This window comes from Caretta caretta, chromosome 15, assembly GCF_965140235.1.
Source record: "Caretta caretta isolate rCarCar2 chromosome 15, rCarCar1.hap1, whole genome shotgun sequence".
Taxonomy (NCBI): domain Eukaryota; kingdom Metazoa; phylum Chordata; order Testudines; family Cheloniidae; genus Caretta; species Caretta caretta.
Window position 1 is genome coordinate 10,642,295 of NC_134220.1, and position 22,170 is coordinate 10,664,464.

The 22,170-nt window shown below is 49.2% G+C and overlaps 1 non-coding gene across 1 annotated transcript in view; it reads right to left on the bottom strand.

The window, feature by feature from the left end:
* The window catches only part of LOC125623235 (uncharacterized), a 95,594-nt gene that overhangs the window by 26,753 nt on the left and 46,671 nt on the right, over positions 1-22,170 (bottom strand). Inside the window, exons 10-12 of the transcript XR_012665178.1 lie at positions 17,274-17,409; positions 9,959-10,094; positions 2,648-2,783 (exon numbers count right to left, since the gene is read on the bottom strand). This is a non-coding gene — a transcript (uncharacterized LOC125623235). The remainder of the gene's footprint in view (positions 1-2,647; positions 2,784-9,958; positions 10,095-17,273; positions 17,410-22,170) is intronic.

The window sequence follows — 22,170 nt, forward strand, 5'->3', positions numbered from 1 at the left end:
CAGACGCGGTACGGCATTGCTACACAGTAGCAGCAACCCATTGCCTTCTGGCAGCAGACGGTGCAGTACGACTGGTAGCTGTCATCGTCATGTCCGAGGTGCTCCTGGCCACGTTGGCTGGGAGCGCCTGGGCAGACATGGGCGCAGGGACTAACTTTGGAGTGACTTGACCAGGTCATTCTCTTTAGTCCTGCAGTCACTCCTATTGAACTGTCTTATGGTGAGCAGGCAGGGGATACGGATGGCTAGCAGTCGTACTGTACCATCTTCTGCCGGGCAGGCAAGAGATGAGGATGGCTAGCAGTCGTACTGTACCATCTTCTGCTGAGCAGCCATGAGATGTGGATAGCATGCAGTCCTTCTGCACCGTCTGCTGCCCGCCAAAGATGTAAAAGATAGATGGAGTGGATCAAAACAAGAAATAGACCAGATCTGTTTTGTACTCATTTGCCTCCTCCCCCGTCTAGGGGACTCATTCCTCTAGGTCACACTGCAGTCACTCACAGAGAAGGTGCAGCGAGGTAAATCTAGCCATGTATCAGAGGCCAGACGAACCTCCTTGTTCCAATAAGAACAATAACTTAGGTGCACCATTTCTTATTGGAACCCTCCGTGAAGTCCTGCCTGAAATACTCCTTGATGTAAAGCCACCCCCTTTGTTGATTTTAGCTCCCTGAAGCCAACCCTGTAAGCCATGTCGTCAGTCGCCCCCTCCCTCCGTCAGAGCAACGGCAGACAATCGTTCTGCGCCTTTTTTCTGTGCGGACGCCATACCAAGGCAAGCATGGAGGCCACTCAGCTCACTTTGGCAATTAGGAGCACATTAAACACCACACGCATTATCCAGCAGTATATGCAGCACCAGAACCTGGCAGAGCGATACCGGGCGAGGAGGCAACATCAGCGCGGTCAAGTGAGTGATCAGGACATGGACACAGATTTCTCTGAAAGCATGGGCCCTGCCAATGCATGCATCATGGTGCTAATGGGGCAGGTTCATGCTGTGGAACGCCGATTCTGGGTTCAGGAAACAAGCACAGACTGGTGGGACCGCATAGTGTTGCGGGTCTGGGACGATTCCCAGTGGCTGCGAAACTTTCGCATGCATAAGGGCACTTTTATGGAACCATCAACCCCTAACCAGGGGGTGGGGCTATTCAGGGAGAACAAGGCTTTAAAAAGCCCTCTCCTAAGGGAGGAGAGAAGTTAGAGAACAGGAGCAGCTAATGTGAGTTTTGCAAGGCAGGTAACCAGATGAAGGAGGAGCAGGTCCATGACCCTTGGGGTGAGTTTCTTCTCTGTGGTGTGGTGCGTGTAGTGTAGTGTGGTTGCTGCTTCAATGAAGGATATAGTGTGGTCTGTTCATTTGAGGGAACTTGTGCTGAGCCTAGTGGCCTGTTAGGAAAGTTGAGAGCTTCTTAAGGAGGCTGTGATGGCCAAGCCCTTGAGCATCCATCAACTCTTAGCAGGGTTTGGGGCTCCTCAGGGAGAACGAGTCTTTAAAAAGCCTGCTCCTAAGGGATGAGGGATGCTTGGGAACAGGAAACTTTCAGCCCATGGGGTGAGTTTGTGGTCTGTGTGTGTGGTGTGCTGGGTTTGTTCGAGGGAGCCTGTGCTGAGCCTAGCGGACTGTAATGCAAGGCTGAGAGCGTGTTCTTGAGGCTTTCATCCCCCCATCCCTGTAGGACCTGCCAATCCTTCACTCGGGGCTGGGGCTAATCGTGGAGAACGAGTCTCTAAAAAGCCTGCTCCTAAGCGACCAAAGGAGCTAGGGAACAGGAGAGCTCTGCGAGGGAGTTCTCCAGGTGAAGGAGGAGCGACTACGTGACCCTTGGGATGAGTTTGTTGTCTGTAGCACAGGCACTGACTGGTGGGTGCTTTGGAAGAGGGGTAGGTGTGCTTGGGGAGAGAGGGTGAAGGGGGCACTCTGCCAGTTTTGGGGGGGAAGCAATTGTCAGCATTTATACAACGCCAATTTTCTGTTAGCCGACGCCCAAGGATGTTTGGTGAGGTGCCAGCTATGCCCGTTTATACCATCCGTGACTTTAACCGCTAGGACGCACTGTCCCTTCGCGGCGGGCAGCCCGGGCTAGGCTGACGGATGCCCCAAGGTCCTAACCACCCGTGACTTTAACTGCTAGAGCTCAGAGCTCCTTCGCAGCGGGCAGTCAGTACTGACTGACAGGTGCCCCAATGGCAGCACTAAGAGCCTCTCCACACCCGTGACTTTAACTGCTAGAGCTCAGAGCTCCTTCACAGCGGGCAGCCAGGATTGACTGACAGGTGCCCCAAGAGTTTCCCCCTGGAGGCGGCACAACTCAACACTAGGCTCTTAGTACTCTCACCTAATGGCCAGGCTTTAGAGCCAAAACGGCTGAGGTTCTTTAATTGTGTTGGCTGCTTTACAGTAAACCAGAGAAAACAAGTCAGGCTTATGCACAAATGGTTACCAAAATTTATTAAGCTAGATTCTAATCATGTGGTTACAAAATTGCTAGTGCCTACTTATTTAAATGTAGAGATGTTACACACACAAACAAGTTACAAAACTGAAGCCACAATCCCAAAGAAAGAAAACAAAGTATAGAGCTCTATTTCAAAATATGTGTACACTAAAGATAGGAGATCAGGTGTGGGTGCTTCTTACCCTCCTTGCATCTCTCGATTCCAGCGGTGCCAAGCCAGGATCGGTCACTCAATTCCGCGGAAAGACGAATAAGGGACAAGGCGTAGGGACCCTCTTAGCTGCAGAGTTCCCAGAAGTTACCTACTTCAGGACAGGCCTAACAAAGAAAACAACAGAACGCCACTAGCCGTCACCTTCAGCCCCCAACTAAAACCCCTCCAACGCATTATTAAGGATCTACAACCTATCCTAAAGGATGACCCAACACTCTCACAAATCTTGGGAGACAGGCCAGTCCTTGCCTACAGACAGCCCCGCAACCTGAAGCAAATACTCACCAACAACCACATACCACACAACAGAACCACTAACCCAGGAACTTATCCTTGCAACAAAGCCCGTTGCCAATTGTGCCCACATATCTATTCAGGGGACACCATCACAGGGCCTAATCACATCAGCCACACTATCAGAGGCTCGTTCACCTGCACATCCACCAATGTGATATATGCCATCATGTGCCAGCAATGCCCCTCTGCCATGTACATTGGTCAAACTGGACAGTCTCTACGTAAAAGAATAAATGGACACAAATCAGATGTCAAGAATTATAACATTCATAAACCAGTCGGAGAACACTTCAATCTCTCTGGTCACGCAATCACAGACATGAAGGTCGCTATCTTACAACAAAAAAACTTCAAATCCAGACTCCAGCGAGAAACTGCTGAATTGGAATTCATTTGCAAATTGGATACTATTAATTTAGGCTTAAATAGAGACTGGGAGTGGCTAAGTCATTATGCAAGGTAGCCTATTTCCCCTTGTTTTTTCCTATAACCCCCCCAGATGTTCTGGTTTAACTTGGATTTAAACTTGGAGAGTGGTCAGTTTGGATGAGCTATTACCAGCAGGAGAGTGAGTTTGTGTGTGTGGTTTTTGGGAGGGGGGTGAGAGAACCTGGATTTGTGCAGGAAATGGTCCAACTTGATTATCATGCACATTGTGTAAAGAGTTGTCACTTTGGATGGGCTATCACCAGCAGGAGAGTGAATTTGTGTGTGGGGGGGTGGAGGGTGAGAAAACCTGGATTTGTGCTGGAAATGGCCCAACCTGATGATCACTTTAGATAGGCTATTACCAGCAGGACAGTGGGGTGGGAGGAGGTATGGTTTCATATTCTCTGTGTGTATATAAAGTCTGCTGCAGTTTCCACGGTATGCATCCGATGAAGTGAGCTGTAGCTCACGAAAGCTCATGCTCAAATAAATTGGTTAGTCTCTAAGGTGCCACAAGTACTGCTTTTCTTTTTGCGAATACAGACTAACACGGCTGTTACTCTGAAACCTATCCTATTCTAGTTACTGAACGTCTCTCATTGTTATCTTTACTATTTTAAGAATTAAATAGTTTTGAACTACATAATTACATTTTTATGAATTACAGCAGATTAAAATCATTGCAATTACTTAAAAGCGCTCTTCACTAACGTCCCAGCAGGAGGGAATTTTATGCTGGGACCCCCCAAGGGGAAGGGGAAGGTCTCAGGAACTTCTGAGAGAAGGGGAAGAGAGTCCCCTTGCTTCTTCTGCAGCTGGGGGAAGCCACATGCTTCTAGGTGGGAGGGTGGTTGAGACCAACTCCTACACTGCAGCTGGAGGCAACACCACATCAGGAAGGGATGGGGGTGTAATGCCTGCCAGGGAGACAACTGTCCAGGTTGCAGCTGAACCAGAGAGAAACTTGGCTCTAGGGAGCAGAGAGATGTGTCCCAGAGAAAGAGCAGGGAATCTCAGAAAGCACTGAGGTGGGTGAGGATTTCTGTAACAGAGGGAAGCAGGGTGCTTCTAAGTATGGGAGGGGCTGAGACTAGCTCCTTTCCAGCAGAAGGCCACATGCCCTCAGGCACAGGGGCAGGAGAGGTGTCCTCAGTCATTAAGGAAACTGTCCCCATTGTTAGCTGGCAGCTGAAGGAGGGGGCCCAGAGGAGGAAACTGGGGAAAGAATAGTGGGGATACAGGAGTGTCTCCTCATTAGTCACTTGGGGCAGGATGCTTAGGACCCTAGGGGGATGGCTGGCTCAGCATCCCTGCACCCAGGCACTCAGCCTGTGACCCAGGTTTTGAGAAGGACCTGTGTAACTGACCTCCTGGAGCTGACTTCTCAGGGACAGAGAGAGGAGTGGCGGAGGGTACCTCAATCCAGGTCCCGAGTTTTCAAGATGCTATTTCTGATAAGTTTTTGGAAACTAACTGTCTTTTTACATCAGGATGCAGCTCCAGTAACAGCAGGGGAGTTTAGACCAGGAAATTTCCCGGTGATCGTTGGCCAGAACACAAATGACCCAGCTGACGGGGGGGGGGGGGGGGGGGGGGCAGGTGTTTCCCCAGGCTGCTGAGAGACGGGGAGCAGTTATGGAAAAGCTGCTGGGAAGAGGTTCAGCTGATCAAAGGGTAAACACAGCTAGCCCAGAGAGCAGGGATCGCAGGGGGGAGAGAGAGCACAGTGGTTTGAGCATTGGCCTGCTAAACTCAGCATTGTGAGTTCAATCCTCGAGGGGGGCCATTTAGGGATCTGGGGCAAAAATTGGGGATTGGTCCTGCTTTGAGCCAGATGTTGGACTAGATCCCTGCCAACCCTGATATTCTATGATCACAGCCCTCTAGGGGGCAGGGAAGGACTCAGTGCTGGGAGGGGGAAACACAGGGTAACCCCAAAAGGGGAGCTGGATTGCCTACATATGTACAGTCCTGGGGTTGGGAGACCACTCCCCAAAGGGCCAGCCAGTGTGCAGGATCCCCCTGGACCCTTATCTTGCCAGAGCCTGAGACATCAAAATGCCAGAAATAGGATTAAATTAAGAGCCCACACAAAGGGAAACACTGGAGGGAAAGAGAAGCCTGTGACTGATTACATGGGAGAGTCAAAGGACACCATGGGTAATGAACAAACTAACCTCAAACTACACTAACTGAACAGAGGGGTGTGGTATCAAAAAGATACTTGTAAACACCCATCTGTGATAAAATTTTGGTATTAATGTTAAGTTTTGGGGATAAGAATTTCAACACAGATGTTAAACTTTTTGAGAATGCTACTTTTCAATTAATACCTGAAAACAGGTTTAAACCTTATCACAGCAGAGAAAACATAAAAAAAAAAACCCTGGTTTGCTGTGTGTGAATGGGGAAACTGAGGCACGCTGCCTCATAGCCTTAATGGCTGGATGCCAAGAGAACTATAACAACAAACTACCTTTCAGATCAGTAAACTAAGAGGGGAGGTGTGATGCTCTGTACCTCGGGGGAACACCCTACACACCATGTTCATCTTTAGAAAATGATTGTGTGGTATGCAATGCAAAGTTTGTCATGTTGGGTGCCTTCGGAAGGCTCATCATGCACTGAGCATGGTTGTTATAGTGATGTTATAAGAAAAGGAGGACTTGTGGCACCTCAGAGACTAACCAATTTATTTGAGCATAAGCTTTCGTGAGCTACAGCTCACTGCATCCGATGAAGTGAGCTGTAGCTCACGAAAGCTTATGCTCAAATAAATTGGTTAGTCTCTAAGTCCTCCTTTTATTTTTTCGAATACAGACTAACACAGCTGCTACTCTGAAACCAGTGATATTATAGTAATTGTTACAGTATGGTTACAATTTCATGTATATAGTTATGAGGCTGAAAATGTATCCTCCTTGCTTAAAGCAAGCCCATGCAAAAACTCTCCAAGAACAGAGAGGCAGTTCACACCTCGTCAGGGCATGGATGGGGCCTGCTATGCAAGTGGAGAGCTGCATAAGGAGGCTTTCATCCCCAAGCCCTTTACCACCCATCAACCCCTAACCAGGGCGTGGGGCTATTCAGGGAGAACAAGGCTTTAAAAAGCCCTCTCCTAAGGGAGGAGAGAAGTTAGAGAACAGGAGCAGCTAATGTGAGTTTTGCAAGGCAGGTAACCAGATGAAGGAGGAGCAGGACCATGACCCTTGGGGTGAGTTTCTTCTGTGTGTGTGTGTGTGTTTGTGTGTGGTTGCTGCTTCAATGAAGGATATAGGGTATGTCTACACTACGGAATAAGGTCAAATTTATAGAAGTCGGTTTTTTAGAAATCGGTTTTATATATTCGAGTGTGTGTGTCCCCACAGAAAATGCTCTAAGTGCATTAACTCGGCGAAGTGCTTCCACAGTACCGAGGCTAGAGTCGACTTCCGGAGCGTTGCACTGTGGGTAACTATCCCACAGTTCCCGCAGTCTCCGCTGCCCATTGGAATTCTGGGTTGAGATCCCAATGCCTGATGGGGCTAAATGGGATGATGGGGGGAGGGATAGCTCAGTGGTTTGAGCATTGGCCTGCTAAACCCAGGGTTGTGAGTTCAATCCTTGAGGGGGCCATTTAGGGATCTGTGGCAAAAATTGGGGATTGGTCCTGCTTTGAGCAGGGGGTTGGACTAGATGACCTCCTGAGGTCCCTTCCAACCCTGATATTCTATGATTCTATGAAAACATTGTCACAGGTGGTTCTGAGTACATATCGTCAGGCCCCCGTTCCCTCCCTCCCTCCGTGAAAGCAAGGACAGACAATCGTTTCGCGCCTTTTTTCTTGAGTTACCTGTGCAGACGCCATACCACGGCAAGCATGGAGCCTGCTCAGGTAACCATCACCGTATGTCTCCTGGGTGCTGGCAGACGCGGTACGGCATTGCTACACAGTAGCAGCAACCCATTGCCTTCTGGCAGCAGACGGTGCAGTACGACTGGTAGCTGTCATCGTCATGTCCGAGGTGCTCCTGGCCACGTTGGCTGGGAGCGCCTGGGCAGACATGGGCGCAGGGACTAACTTTGGAGTGACTTGACCAGGTCATTCTCTTTAGTCCTGCAGTCACTCCTATTGAACTGTCTTATGGTGAGCAGGCAGGGGATACGGATGGCTAGCAGTCGTACTGTACCATCTTCTGCCGGGCAGGCAAGAGATGAGGATGGCTAGCAGTCGTACTGTACCATCTTCTGCTGAGCAGCCATGAGATGTGGATAGCATGCAGTCCTTCTGCACCGTCTGCTGCCCGCCAAAGATGTAAAAGATAGATGGAGTGGATCAAAACAAGAAATAGACCAGATCTGTTTTGTACTCATTTGCCTCCTCCCCCGTCTAGGGGACTCATTCCTCTAGGTCACACTGCAGTCACTCACAGAGAAGGTGCAGCGAGGTAAATCTAGCCATGTATCAGAGGCCAGACGAACCTCCTTGTTCCAATAAGAACAATAACTTAGGTGCACCATTTCTTATTGGAACCCTCCGTGAAGTCCTGCCTGAAATACTCCTTGATGTAAAGCCACCCCCTTTGTTGATTTTAGCTCCCTGAAGCCAACCCTGTAAGCCATGTCGTCAGTCGCCCCCTCCCTCCGTCAGAGCAACGGCAGACAATCGTTCTGCGCCTTTTTTCTGTGCGGACGCCATACCAAGGCAAGCATGGAGGCCACTCAGCTCACTTTGGCAATTAGGAGCACATTAAACACCACACGCATTATCCAGCAGTATATGCAGCACCAGAACCTGGCAGAGCGATACCGGGCGAGGAGGCAACATCAGCGCGGTCAAGTGAGTGATCAGGACATGGACACAGATTTCTCTGAAAGCATGGGCCCTGCCAATGCATGCATCATGGTGCTAATGGGGCAGGTTCATGCTGTGGAACGCCGATTCTGGGTTCAGGAAACAAGCACAGACTGGTGGGACCGCATAGTGTTGCGGGTCTGGGACGATTCCCAGTGGCTGCGAAACTTTCGCATGCATAAGGGCACTTTTATGGAACCATCAACCCCTAACCAGGGGGTGGGGCTATTCAGGGAGAACAAGGCTTTAAAAAGCCCTCTCCTAAGGGAGGAGAGAAGTTAGAGAACAGGAGCAGCTAATGTGAGTTTTGCAAGGCAGGTAACCAGATGAAGGAGGAGCAGGTCCATGACCCTTGGGGTGAGTTTCTTCTCTGTGGTGTGGTGCGTGTAGTGTAGTGTGGTTGCTGCTTCAATGAAGGATATAGTGTGGTCTGTTCATTTGAGGGAACTTGTGCTGAGCCTAGTGGCCTGTTAGGAAAGTTGAGAGCTTCTTAAGGAGGCTGTGATGGCCAAGCCCTTGAGCATCCATCAACTCTTAGCAGGGTTTGGGGCTCCTCAGGGAGAACGAGTCTTTAAAAAGCCTGCTCCTAAGGGATGAGGGATGCTTGGGAACAGGAAACTTTCAGCCCATGGGGTGAGTTTGTGGTGTGTGTGTGTGGTGTGCTGGGTTTGTTCGAGGGAGCCTGTGCTGAGCCTAGCGGACTGTAATGCAAGGCTGAGAGCGTGTTCTTGAGGCTTTCATCCCCCCATCCCTGTAGGACCTGCCAATCCTTCACTCGGGGCTGGGGCTAATCGTGGAGAACGAGTCTCTAAAAAGCCTGCTCCTAAGCGACCAAAGGAGCTAGGGAACAGGAGAGCTCTGCGAGGGAGTTCTCCAGGTGAAGGAGGAGCGACTACGTGACCCTTGGGATGAGTTTGTTGTCTGTAGCACAGGCACTGACTGGTGGGTGCTTTGGAAGAGGGGTAGGTGTGCTTGGGGAGAGAGGGTGAAGGGGGCACTCTGCCAGTTTTGGGGGGGAAGCAATTGTCAGCATTTATACAACGCCAATTTTCTGTTAGCCGACGCCCAAGGATGTTTGGTGAGGTGCCAGCTATGCCCGTTTATACCATCCGTGACTTTAACCGCTAGGACGCACTGTCCCTTCGCGGCGGGCAGCCCGGGCTAGGCTGACGGATGCCCCAAGGTCCTAACCACCCGTGACTTTAACTGCTAGAGCTCAGAGCTCCTTCGCAGCGGGCAGTCAATACTGACTGACAGGTGCCCCAATGGCAGCACTAAGAGCCTCTCCACACCCGTGACTTTAACTGCTAGAGCTCAGAGCTCCTTCACAGCGGGCAGCCAGGATTGACTGACAGGTGCCCCAAGAGTTTCCCCCTGGAGGCGGCACAACTCAACACTAGGCTCTTAGTACTCTCACCTAATGGCCAGGCTTTAGAGCCAAAACGGCTGAGGTTCTTTAATTGTGTTGGCTGCTTTACAGTAAACCAGAGAAAACAAGTCAGGCTTATGCACAAATGGTTACCAAAATTTATTAAGCTAGATTCTAATCATGTGGTTACAAAATTGCTAGTGCCTACTTATTTAAATGTAGAGATGTTACACACACAAACAAGTTACAAAACTGAAGCCACAATCCCAAAGAAAGAAAACAAAGTATAGAGCTCTATTTCAAAATATGTGTACACTAAAGATAGGAGATCAGGTGTGGGTGCTTCTTACCCTCCTTGCATCTCTCGATTCCAGCGGTGCCAAGCCAGGATCGGTCACTCAATTCCGCGGAAAGACGAATAAGGGACAAGGCGTAGGGACCCTCTTAGCTGCAGAGTTCCCAGAAGTTACCTACTTCAGGACAGGCCTAACAAAGAAAACAACAGAACGCCACTAGCCGTCACCTTCAGCCCCCAACTAAAACCCCTCCAACGCATTATTAAGGATCTACAACCTATCCTAAAGGATGACCCAACACTCTCACAAATCTTGGGAGACAGGCCAGTCCTTGCCTACAGACAGCCCCGCAACCTGAAGCAAATACTCACCAACAACCACATACCACACAACAGAACCACTAACCCAGGAACTTATCCTTGCAACAAAGCCCGTTGCCAATTGTGCCCACATATCTATTCAGGGGACACCATCACAGGGCCTAATCACATCAGCCACACTATCAGAGGCTCGTTCACCTGCACATCCACCAATGTGATATATGCCATCATGTGCCAGCAATGCCCCTCTGCCATGTACATTGGTCAAACTGGACAGTCTCTACGTAAAAGAATAAATGGACACAAATCAGATGTCAAGAATTATAACATTCATAAACCAGTCGGAGAACACTTCAATCTCTCTGGTCACGCAATCACAGACATGAAGGTCGCTATCTTACAACAAAAAAACTTCAAATCCAGACTCCAGCGAGAAACTGCTGAATTGGAATTCATTTGCAAATTGGATACTATTAATTTAGGCTTAAATAGAGACTGGGAGTGGCTAAGTCATTATGCAAGGTAGCCTATTTCCCCTTGTTTTTTCCTATAACCCCCCCAGATGTTCTGGTTTAACTTGGATTTAAACTTGGAGAGTGGTCAGTTTGGATGAGCTATTACCAGCAGGAGAGTGAGTTTGTGTGTGTGGTTTTTGGGAGGGGGGTGAGGGGGTGAGAGAACCTGGATTTGTGCAGGAAATGGTCCAACTTGATTATCATGCACATTGTGTAAAGAGTTGTCACTTTGGATGGGCTATCACCAGCAGGAGAGTGAATTTGTGTGTGGGGGGGTGGAGGGTGAGAAAACCTGGATTTGTGCTGGAAATGGCCCAACCTGATGATCACTTTAGATAGGCTATTACCAGCAGGACAGTGGGGTGGGAGGAGGTATGGTTTCATATTCTCTGTGTGTATATAAAGTCTGCTGCAGTTTCCACGGTATGCATCCGATGAAGTGAGCTGTAGCTCACGAAAGCTCATGCTCAAATAAATTGGTTAGTCTCTAAGGTGCCACAAGTACTGCTTTTCTTTTTGCGAATACAGACTAACACGGCTGTTACTCTGAAACCTATCCTATTCTAGTTACTGAACGTCTCTCATTGTTATCTTTACTATTTTAAGAATTAAATAGTTTTGAACTACATAATTACATTTTTATGAATTACAGCAGATTAAAATCATTGCAATTACTTAAAAGCGCTCTTCACTAACGTCCCAGCAGGAGGGAATTTTATGCTGGGACCCCCCAAGGGGAAGGGGAAGGTCTCAGGAACTTCTGAGAGAAGGGGAAGAGAGTCCCCTTGCTTCTTCTGCAGCTGGGGGAAGCCACATGCTTCTAGGTGGGAGGGTGGTTGAGACCAACTCCTACACTGCAGCTGGAGGCAACACCACATCAGGAAGGGATGGGGGTGTAATGCCTGCCAGGGAGACAACTGTCCAGGTTGCAGCTGAACCAGAGAGAAACTTGGCTCTAGGGAGCAGAGAGATGTGTCCCAGAGAAAGAGCAGGGAATCTCAGAAAGCACTGAGGTGGGTGAGGATTTCTGTAACAGAGGGAAGCAGGGTGCTTCTAAGTATGGGAGGGGCTGAGACTAGCTCCTTTCCAGCAGAAGGCCACATGCCCTCAGGCACAGGGGCAGGAGAGGTGTCCTCAGTCATTAAGGAAACTGTCCCCATTGTTAGCTGGCAGCTGAAGGAGGGGGCCCAGAGGAGGAAACTGGGGAAAGAATAGTGGGGATACAGGAGTGTCTCCTCATTAGTCACTTGGGGCAGGATGCTTAGGACCCTAGGGGGATGGCTGGCTCAGCATCCCTGCACCCAGGCACTCAGCCTGTGACCCAGGTTTTGAGAAGGACCTGTGTAACTGACCTCCTGGAGCTGACTTCTCAGGGACAGAGAGAGGAGTGGCGGAGGGTACCTCAATCCAGGTCCCGAGTTTTCAAGATGCTATTTCTGATAAGTTTTTGGAAACTAACTGTCTTTTTACATCAGGATGCAGCTCCAGTAACAGCAGGGGAGTTTAGACCAGGAAATTTCCCGGTGATCGTTGGCCAGAACACAAATGACCCAGCTGACGGGGGGGGGGGGGGGGGGCAGGTGTTTCCCCAGGCTGCTGAGAGACGGGGAGCAGTTATGGAAAAGCTGCTGGGAAGAGGTTCAGCTGATCAAAGGGTAAACACAGCTAGCCCAGAGAGCAGGGATCGCAGGGGGGAGAGAGAGCACAGTGGTTTGAGCATTGGCCTGCTAAACTCAGCATTGTGAGTTCAATCCTCGAGGGGGGCCATTTAGGGATCTGGGGCAAAAATTGGGGATTGGTCCTGCTTTGAGCCAGATGTTGGACTAGATCCCTGCCAACCCTGATATTCTATGATCACAGCCCTCTAGGGGGCAGGGAAGGACTCAGTGCTGGGAGGGGGAAACACAGGGTAACCCCAAAAGGGGAGCTGGATTGCCTACATATGTACAGTCCTGGGGTTGGGAGACCACTCCCCAAAGGGCCAGCCAGTGTGCAGGATCCCCCTGGACCCTTATCTTGCCAGAGCCTGAGACATCAAAATGCCAGAAATAGGATTAAATTAAGAGCCCACACAAAGGGAAACACTGGAGGGAAAGAGAAGCCTGTGACTGATTACATGGGAGAGTCAAAGGACACCATGGGTAATGAACAAACTAACCTCAAACTACACTAACTGAACAGAGGGGTGTGGTATCAAAAAGATACTTGTAAACACCCATCTGTGATAAAATTTTGGTATTAATGTTAAGTTTTGGGGATAAGAATTTCAACACAGATGTTAAACTTTTTGAGAATGCTACTTTTCAATTAATACCTGAAAACAGGTTTAAACCTTATCACAGCAGAGAAAACATAAAAAAAAAAACCCTGGTTTGCTGTGTGTGAATGGGGAAACTGAGGCACGCTGCCTCATAGCCTTAATGGCTGGATGCCAAGAGAACTATAACAACAAACTACCTTTCAGATCAGTAAACTAAGAGGGGAGGTGTGATGCTCTGTACCTCGGGGGAACACCCTACACACCATGTTCATCTTTAGAAAATGATTGTGTGGTATGCAATGCAAAGTTTGTCATGTTGGGTGCCTTCGGAAGGCTCATCATGCACTGAGCATGGTTGTTATAGTGATGTTATAAGAAAAGGAGGACTTGTGGCACCTCAGAGACTAACCAATTTATTTGAGCATAAGCTTTCGTGAGCTACAGCTCACTGCATCCGATGAAGTGAGCTGTAGCTCACGAAAGCTTATGCTCAAATAAATTGGTTAGTCTCTAAGTCCTCCTTTTATTTTTTCGAATACAGACTAACACAGCTGCTACTCTGAAACCAGTGATATTATAGTAATTGTTACAGTATGGTTACAATTTCATGTATATAGTTATGAGGCTGAAAATGTATCCTCCTTGCTTAAAGCAAGCCCATGCAAAAACTCTCCAAGAACAGAGAGGCAGTTCACACCTCGTCAGGGCATGGATGGGGCCTGCTATGCAAGTGGAGAGCTGCATAAGGAGGCTTTCATCCCCAAGCCCTTTACCACCCATCAACCCCTAACCAGGGCGTGGGGCTATTCAGGGAGAACAAGGCTTTAAAAAGCCCTCTCCTAAGGGAGGAGAGAAGTTAGAGAACAGGAGCAGCTAATGTGAGTTTTGCAAGGCAGGTAACCAGATGAAGGAGGAGCAGGACCATGACCCTTGGGGTGAGTTTCTTCTGTGTGTGTGTGTGTGTTTGTGTGTGGTTGCTGCTTCAATGAAGGATATAGGGTATGTCTACACTACGGAATAAGGTCAAATTTATAGAAGTCGGTTTTTTAGAAATCGGTTTTATATATTCGAGTGTGTGTGTCCCCACAGAAAATGCTCTAAGTGCATTAACTCGGCGAAGTGCTTCCACAGTACCGAGGCTAGAGTCGACTTCCGGAGCGTTGCACTGTGGGTAACTATCCCACAGTTCCCGCAGTCTCCGCTGCCCATTGGAATTCTGGGTTGAGATCCCAATGCCTGATGGGGCTAAATGGGATGATGGGGGGAGGGATAGCTCAGTGGTTTGAGCATTGGCCTGCTAAACCCAGGGTTGTGAGTTCAATCCTTGAGGGGGCCATTTAGGGATCTGTGGCAAAAATTGGGGATTGGTCCTGCTTTGAGCAGGGGGTTGGACTAGATGACCTCCTGAGGTCCCTTCCAACCCTGATATTCTATGATTCTATGAAAACATTGTCACAGGTGGTTCTGAGTACATATCGTCAGGCCCCCGTTCCCTCCCTCCCTCCGTGAAAGCAAGGACAGACAATCGTTTCGCGCCTTTTTTCTTGAGTTACCTGTGCAGACGCCATACCACGGCAAGCATGGAGCCTGCTCAGGTAACCATCACCGTATGTCTCCTGGGTGCTGGCAGACGCGGTACGGCATTGCTACACAGTAGCAGCAACCCATTGCCTTCTGGCAGCAGACGGTGCAGTACGACTGGTAGCTGTCATCGTCATGTCCGAGGTGCTCCTGGCCACGTTGGCTGGGAGCGCCTGGGCAGACATGGGCGCAGGGACTAACTTTGGAGTGACTTGACCAGGTCATTCTCTTTAGTCCTGCAGTCACTCCTATTGAACTGTCTTATGGTGAGCAGGCAGGGGATACGGATGGCTAGCAGTCGTACTGTACCATCTTCTGCCGGGCAGGCAAGAGATGAGGATGGCTAGCAGTCGTACTGTACCATCTTCTGCTGAGCAGCCATGAGATGTGGATAGCATGCAGTCCTTCTGCACCGTCTGCTGCCCGCCAAAGATGTAAAAGATAGATGGAGTGGATCAAAACAAGAAATAGACCAGATCTGTTTTGTACTCATTTGCCTCCTCCCCCGTCTAGGGGACTCATTCCTCTAGGTCACACTGCAGTCACTCACAGAGAAGGTGCAGCGAGGTAAATCTAGCCATGTATCAGAGGCCAGACGAACCTCCTTGTTCCAATAAGAACAATAACTTAGGTGCACCATTTCTTATTGGAACCCTCCGTGAAGTCCTGCCTGAAATACTCCTTGATGTAAAGCCACCCCCTTTGTTGATTTTAGCTCCCTGAAGCCAACCCTGTAAGCCATGTCGTCAGTCGCCCCCTCCCTCCGTCAGAGCAACGGCAGACAATCGTTCTGCGCCTTTTTTCTGTGCGGACGCCATACCAAGGCAAGCATGGAGGCCACTCAGCTCACTTTGGCAATTAGGAGCACATTAAACACCACACGCATTATCCAGCAGTATATGCAGCACCAGAACCTGGCAGAGCGATACCGGGCGAGGAGGCAACATCAGCGCGGTCAAGTGAGTGATCAGGACATGGACACAGATTTCTCTGAAAGCATGGGCCCTGCCAATGCATGCATCATGGTGCTAATGGGGCAGGTTCATGCTGTGGAACGCCGATTCTGGGTTCAGGAAACAAGCACAGACTGGTGGGACCGCATAGTGTTGCGGGTCTGGGACGATTCCCAGTGGCTGCGAAACTTTCGCATGCATAAGGGCACTTTTATGGAACCATCAACCCCTAACCAGGGGGTGGGGCTATTCAGGGAGAACAAGGCTTTAAAAAGCCCTCTCCTAAGGGAGGAGAGAAGTTAGAGAACAGGAGCAGCTAATGTGAGTTTTGCAAGGCAGGTAACCAGATGAAGGAGGAGCAGGTCCATGACCCTTGGGGTGAGTTTCTTCTCTGTGGTGTGGTGCGTGTAGTGTAGTGTGGTTGCTGCTTCAATGAAGGATATAGTGTGGTCTGTTCATTTGAGGGAACTTGTGCTGAGCCTAGTGGCCTGTTAGGAAAGTTGAGAGCTTCTTAAGGAGGCTGTGATGGCCAAGCCCTTGAGCATCCATCAACTCTTAGCAGGGTTTGGGGCTCCTCAGGGAGAACGAGTCTTTAAAAAGCCTGCTCCTAAGGGATGAGGGATGCTTGGGAACAGGAAACTTTCAGCCCATGGGGTGAGTTTGTGGTCTGTGTGTGTGGTGTGCTGGGTTTGTTCGAGGGAGCCTGTGCTGAGCCTAGCGGACTGTAATGCAAGGCTGAGAGCGTGTTCTTGAGGCTTTCATCCCCCCATCCCTGTAGGACCTGCCAATCCTTCACTCGGGGCTGGGGCTAATCGTGGAGAACGAGTCTCTAAAAAGCCTGCTCCTAAGCGACCAAAGGAGCTAGGGAACAGGAGAGCTCTGCGAGGGAGTTCTCCAGGTGAAGGAGGAGCGACTACGTGACCCTTGGGATGAGTTTGTTGTCTGTAGCACAGGCACTGACTGGTGGGTGCTTTGGAAGAGGGGTAGGTGTGCTTGGGGAGAGAGGGTGAAGGGGGCACTCTGCCAGTTTTGGGGGGGAAGCAATTGTCAGCATTTATACAACGCCAATTTTCTGTTAGCCGACGCCCAAGGATGTTTGGTGAGGTGCCAGCTATGCCCGTTTATACCATCCGTGACTTTAACCGCTAGGACGCACTGTCCCTTCGCGGCGGGCAGCCCGGGCTAGGCTGACGGATGCCCCAAGGTCCTAACCACCCGTGACTTTAACTGCTAGAGCTCAGAGCTCCTTCGCAGCGGGCAGTCAATACTGACTGACAGGTGCCCCAATGGCAGCACTAAGAGCCTCTCCACACCCGTGACTTTAACTGCTAGAGCTCAGAGCTCCTTCACAGCGGGCAGCCAGGATTGACTGACAGGTGCCCCAAGAGTTTCCCCCTGGAGGCGGCACAACTCAACACTAGGCTCTTAGTACTCTCACCTAATGGCCAGGCTTTAGAGCCAAAACGGCTGAGGTTCTTTAATTGTGTTGGCTGCTTTACAGTAAACCAGAGAAAACAAGTCAGGCTTATGCACAAATGGTTACCAAAATTTATTAAGCTAGATTCTAATCATGTGGTTACAAAATTGCTAGTGCCTACTTATTTAAATGTAGAGATGTTACACACACAAACAAGTTACAAAACTGAAGCCACAATCCCAAAGAAAGAAAACAAAGTATAGAGCTCTATTTCAAAATATGTGTACACTAAAGATAGGAGATCAGGTGTGGGTGCTTCTTACCCTCCTTGCATCTCTCGATTCCAGCGGTGCCAAGCCAGGATCGGTCACTCAATTCCGCGGAAAGACGAATAAGGGACAAGGCGTAGGGACCCTCTTAGCTGCAGAGTTCCCAGAAGTTACCTACTTCAGGACAGGCCTAACAAAGAAAACAACAGAACGCCACTAGCCGTCACCTTCAGCCCCCAACTAAAACCCCTCCAACGCATTATTAAGGATCTACAACCTATCCTAAAGGATGACCCAACACTCTCACAAATCTTGGGAGACAGGCCAGTCCTTGCCTACAGACAGCCCCGCAACCTGAAGCAAATACTCACCAACAACCACATACCACACAACAGAACCACTAACCCAGGAACTTATCCTTGCAACAAAGCCCGTTGCCAATTGTGCCCACATATCTATTCAGGGGACACCATCACAGGGCCTAATCACATCAGCCACACTATCAGAGGCTCGTTCACCTGCACATCCACCAATGTGATATATGCCATCATGTGCCAGCAATGCCCCTCTGCCATGTACATTGGTCAAACTGGACAGTCTCTACGTAAAAGAATAAATGGACACAAATCAGATGTCAAGAATTATAACATTCATAAACCAGTCGGAGAACACTTCAATCTCTCTGGTCACGCAATCACAGACATGAAGGTCGCTATCTTACAACAAAAAAACTTCAAATCCAGACTCCAGCGAGAAACTGCTGAATTGGAATTCATTTGCAAATTGGATACTATTAATTTAGGCTTAAATAGAGACTGGGAGTGGCTAAGTCATTATGCAAGGTAGCCTATTTCCCCTTGTTTTTTCCTATAACCCCCCCAGATGTTCTGGTTTAACTTGGATTTAAACTTGGAGAGTGGTCAGTTTGGATGAGCTATTACCAGCAGGAGAGTGAGTTTGTGTGTGTGGTTTTTGGGAGGGGGGTGAGGGGGTGAGAGAACCTGGATTTGTGCAGGAAATGGTCCAACTTGATTATCATGCACATTGTGTAAAGAGTTGTCACTTTGGATGGGCTATCACCAGCAGGAGAGTGAATTTGTGTGTGGGGGGGTGGAGGGTGAGAAAACCTGGATTTGTGCTGGAAATGGCCCAACCTGATGATCACTTTAGATAGGCTATTACCAGCAGGACAGTGGGGTGGGAGGAGGTATGGTTTCATATTCTCTGTGTGTATATAAAGTCTGCTGCAGTTTCCACGGTATGCATCCGATGAAGTGAGCTGTAGCTCACGAAAGCTCATGCTCAAATAAATTGGTTAGTCTCTAAGGTGCCACAAGTACTGCTTTTCTTTTTGCGAATACAGACTAACACGGCTGTTACTCTGAAACCTATCCTATTCTAGTTACTGAACGTCTCTCATTGTTATCTTTACTATTTTAAGAATTAAATAGTTTTGAACTACATAATTACATTTTTATGAATTACAGCAGATTAAAATCATTGCAATTACTTAAAAGCGCTCTTCACTAACGTCCCAGCAGGAGGGAATTTTATGCTGGGACCCCCCAAGGGGAAGGGGAAGGGGAAGGTCTCAGGAACTTCTGAGAGAAGGGGAAGAGAGTCCCCTTGCTTCTTCTGCAGCTGGGGGAAGCCACATGCTTCTAGGTGGGAGGGTGGTTGAGACCAACTCCTACACTGCAGCTGGAGGCAACACCACATCAGGAAGGGATGGGGGTGTAATGCCTGCCAGGGAGACAACTGTCCAGGTTGCAGCTGAACCAGAGAGAAACTTGGCTCTAGGGAGCAGAGAGATGTGTCCCAGAGAAAGAGCAGGGAATCTCAGAAAGCACTGAGGTGGGTGAGGATTTCTGTAACAGAGGGAAGCAGGGTGCTTCTAAGTATGGGAGGGGCTGAGACTAGCTCCTTTCCAGCAGAAGGCCACATGCCCTCAGGCACAGGGGCAGGAGAGGTGTCCTCAGTCATTAAGGAAACTGTCCCCATTGTTAGCTGGCAGCTGAAGGAGGGGGCCCAGAGGAGGAAACTGGGGAAAGAATAGTGGGGATACAGGAGTGTCTCCTCATTAGTCACTTGGGGCAGGATGCTTAGGACCCTAGGGGGATGGCTGGCTCAGCATCCCTGCACCCAGGCACTCAGCCTGTGACCCAGGTTTTGAGAAGGACCTGTGTAACTGACCTCCTGGAGCTGACTTCTCAGGGACAGAGAGAGGAGTGGCGGAGGGTACCTCAATCCAGGTCCCGAGTTTTCAAGATGCTATTTCTGATAAGTTTTTGGAAACTAACTGTCTTTTTACATCAGGATGCAGCTCCAGTAACAGCAGGGGAGTTTAGACCAGGAAATTTCCCGGTGATCGTTGGCCAGAACACAAATGACCCAGCTGACGGGGGGGGGGGGGGGGGGGGCAGGTGTTTCCCCAGGCTGCTGAGAGACGGGGAGCAGTTATGGAAAAGCTGCTGGGAAGAGGTTCAGCTGATCAAAGGGTAAACACAGCTAGCCCAGAGAGCAGGGATCGCAGGGGGGAGAGAGAGCACAGTGGTTTGAGCATTGGCCTGCTAAACTCAGCGTTGTGAGTTCAATCCTCGAGGGGGGCCATTTAGGGATCTGGGGCAAAAATTGGGGATTGGTCCTGCTTTGAGCCAGATGTTGGACTAGATCCCTGCCAACCCTGATATTCTATGATCACAGCCCTCTAGGGGGCAGGGAAGGACTCAGTGCTGGGAGGGGGAAACACAGGGTAACCCCAAAAGGGGAGCTGGATTGCCTACATATGTACAGTCCTGGGGTTGGGAGACCACTCCCCAAAGGGCCAGCCAGTGTGCAGGATCCCCCTGGACCCTTATCTTGCCAGAGCCTGAGACATCAAAATGCCAGAAATAGGATTAAATTAAGAGCCCACACAAAGGGAAACACTGGAGGGAAAGAGAAGCCTGTGACTGATTACATGGGAGAGTCAAAGGACACCATGGGTAATGAACAAACTAACCTCAAACTACACTAACTGAACAGAGGGGTGTGGTATCAAAAAGATACTTGTAAACACCCATCTGTGATAAAATTTTGGTATTAATGTTAAGTTTTGGGGATAAGAATTTCAACACAGATGTTAAACTTTTTGAGAATGCTACTTTTCAATTAATACCTGAAAACAGGTTTAAACCTTATCACAGCAGAGAAAACATAAAAAAAAAAACCCTGGTTTGCTGTGTGTGAATGGGGAAACTGAGGCACGCTGCCTCATAGCCTTAATGGCTGGATGCCAAGAGAACTATAACAACAAACTACCTTTCAGATCAGTAAACTAAGAGGGGAGGTGTGATGCTCTGTACCTCGGGGGAACACCCTACACACCATGTTCATCTTTAGAAAATGATTGTGTGGTATGCAATGCAAAGTTTGTCATGTTGGGTGCCTTCGGAAGGCTCATCATGCACTGAGCATGGTTGTTATAGTGATGTTATAAGAAAAGGAGGACTTGTGGCACCTCAGAGACTAACCAATTTATTTGAGCATAAGCTTTCGTGAGCTACAGCTCACTGCATCCGATGAAGTGAGCTGTAGCTCACGAAAGCTTATGCTCAAATAAATTGGTTAGTCTCTAAGTCCTCCTTTTATTTTTTCGAATACAGACTAACACAGCTGCTACTCTGAAACCAGTGATATTATAGTAATTGTTACAGTATGGTTACAATTCCATGTATATAGTTATGAGGCTGAAAATGTATCCTCCTTGCTTAAAGCAAGCCCATGCAAAAACTCTCCAAGAACAGAGAGGCAGTTCACACCTCGTCAGGGCATGGATGGGGCCTGCTATGCAAGTGGAGAGCTGCATAAGGAGGCTTTCATCCCCAAGCCCTTTACCACCCATCAACCCCTAACCAGGGCGTGGGGCTATTCAGGGAGAACAAGGCTTTAAAAAGCCCTCTCCTAAGGGAGGAGAGAAGTTAGAGAACAGGAGCAGCTAATGTGAGTTTTGCAAGGCAGGTAACCAGATGAAGGAGGAGCAGGACCATGACCCTTGGGGTGAGTTTCTTCTGTGTGTGTGTGTGTGTTTGTGTGTGGTTGCTGCTTCAATGAAGGATATAGGGTATGTCTACACTACGGAATAAGGTCAAATTTATAGAAGTCGGTTTTTTAGAAATCGGTTTTATATATTCGAGTGTGTGTGTCCCCACAGAAAATGCTCTAAGTGCATTAACTCGGCGAAGTGCTTCCACAGTACCGAGGCTAGAGTCGACTTCCGGAGCGTTGCACTGTGGGTAACTATCCCACAGTTCCCGCAGTCTCCGCTGCCCATTGGAATTCTGGGTTGAGATCCCAATGCCTGATGGGGCTAAATGGGATGATGGGGGGAGGGATAGCTCAGTGGTTTGAGCATTGGCCTGCTAAACCCAGGGTTGTGAGTTCAATCCTTGAGGGGGCCATTTAGGGATCTGTGGCAAAAATTGGGGATTGGTCCTGCTTTGAGCAGGGGGTTGGACTAGATGACCTCCTGAGGTCCCTTCCAACCCTGATATTCTATGATTCTATGAAAACATTGTCACAGGTGGTTCTGAGTACATATCGTCAGGCCCCCGTTCCCTCCCTCCCTCCGTGAAAGCAAGGACAGACAATCGTTTCGCGCCTTTTTTCTTGAGTTACCTGTGCAGACGCCATACCACGGCAAGCATGGAGCCTGCTCAGGTAACCATCACCGTATGTCTCCTGGGTGCTGGCAGACGCGGTACGGCATTGCTACACAGTAGCAGCAACCCATTGCCTTCTGGCAGCAGACGGTGCAGTACGACTGGTAGCTGTCATCGTCATGTCCGAGGTGCTCCTGGCCACGTTGGCTGGGAGCGCCTGGGCAGACATGGGCGCAGGGACTAACTTTGGAGTGACTTGACCAGGTCATTCTCTTTAGTCCTGCAGTCACTCCTATTGAACTGTCTTATGG